The 1,815-nt window shown below is 38.7% G+C and overlaps 1 pseudogene; it reads right to left on the reverse strand.

Annotated features, from left to right (window-relative positions):
- Positions 1 to 449: 449 nt before the first annotated feature.
- LOC143387321 (protein N-terminal asparagine amidohydrolase-like) lies at positions 450 to 1,215 on the reverse strand (annotated as a pseudogene).
- Between the last annotated feature and the right edge of the window lie 600 nt (positions 1,216 to 1,815).

Genomic DNA, 1,815 nt, shown 5'->3' on the forward strand with positions numbered 1-1,815 from the left:
GCAGCAGAGAAGAGCTGGAGTAAACCGACAACTAGTAAAACCCATCTCAAGTAATGAAAATCCTCAGAATAAATCCTGGGTGAAGAGAAAACTAGCAGGAGGAAAAAAGTCTAAATGTCAAAAGTAAAGAAACAAAATATTTAAAAAATTATTATTTTTTTAAAAGGTGTTTCTACATGGGATGCTATTTTTTTTAACCTAATTCTCATTGCTGAAGCTTCTGAACTAAAGTTTTTAGTGGAAAAACTATGACAAAAATCATATACATTAAGTATTTCTTTTTTTTGCCTTTTCCAAAATAACATTTTATTTTGAAAGTCATTTGAAGGACGCTGAGGAAGGAAGGAGACCTAAGACTCAATGGTGTATATTCCAAATTTATCTTCTTTCCAAACCCACCAATGGTCTTTGTCATGTCAAAAAGTAGCTTTCTTTGGTAATTCCTACATTTATCTTCCTGGAGGAGATATCTTTTCCTATAAGCCATCTTCATTTTTCCTGTAGAGGAGAGCTTTATTTCCAGGAAACAGCATATTCATTGGAGAGGGGTATTTCTTTAAAAACATCAAGGTAGATCTGATATGTTGAACAAAGTGGGGGGGCTCAGACAAAGGGGAAGTGGAAAGGTTCTCTAGTTCTCTAGTATTTGCTTATCATCTTACTGCAACCAGAAATCCACATATGGAAATGGAATCCAGGAATACGGGCCTATCCGAAGTTGCTCAGTCTTCATCATAAATGCTAATCATGGGGCCTCCAGCTAAAGCTCAGGCAGCTCGCAGCTCCTCCTCGGGGTCTCAATCTTGAAATATGGCTCTGTATATCTCTGCTGTTTTAATGTTGACAGCAATGCCATAAATTATTGGAAAGTGGTTTTCATTTTCTTCTCGGTCATTTCATTCTGTCACACATAATGTCACCAAGTGAATGTCATCTTCTTGTTTGTCAAATTCACTAAGAAGTTGGTGAGTAAGTTCTTGTGACAACTGCCTCTCATCACTGAAGCCTCCCACGAGGTGCACTTTCAGCCTTCCACTTTGAGCGTGATCAGAAGGTCACTGCAAGCTCTCTTTGCTGAACATACAGAAGGCCCTGGGGTCCCACTTGTTGACCTCTGAGAAGTCTGGCTCTTTCCTCCAGAGACGGGTGGGCTCGGACCAGCTCCCTGGCGGACTGCGGCAGGCGCAGTCGCCGCCTGCAGACCAGAAGCAGCATCGCAGTGGCGACCGCCTGGGCAGGCCCAGGGAGGCGGCCTCCCCAGCCCCGTGCCGACGCCGGCCCCACCCCTCAAACCTTAAAAAAATATTTTACGTTGAAGAAATATTTCAATGACTAAAAAAGTGTACTCTCCTGATAGAAATAAAAAAAATGGTGCATAATCAGATACAACACCTTTGTGCTTAGGCAAAACATGACGTTAGTTAAACCAGGTTAGTTTAAAACGTATATTGACTACTTTGAAGTAACATGGTTGACTTTTGGTCCAATACGTTCTTACTCTTTCTCAATATGTTCTTGTGCCTACCTCACCACAAGTAGGATGACATCAATGGATGATTCTTTTTTTATATAAAACACAATTACTTTATTAATTTCTTATAATCAAATACTGCCAACTAACATTACTTCCATTTATGCATCATTAAAAACAAAGGATCATTCCTTAGTATTTTTAAGTCATGCATTATATAAAAAAGAACTTAAAATGCACCCTGATTAATTACGTAAACTGGTATTTTTTTTTTTTTAAAAAAAAGCATAACTGATAATTTGGTTCCTTTCTTCATAAAATGGAAATTTAAATACTTCTCCTGA

This window comes from Callospermophilus lateralis, unplaced genomic scaffold (genome assembly GCF_048772815.1).
Source record: "Callospermophilus lateralis isolate mCalLat2 unplaced genomic scaffold, mCalLat2.hap1 Scaffold_959, whole genome shotgun sequence".
In the NCBI taxonomy this organism is placed as follows: Eukaryota; Metazoa; Chordata; class Mammalia; order Rodentia; family Sciuridae; genus Callospermophilus; species Callospermophilus lateralis.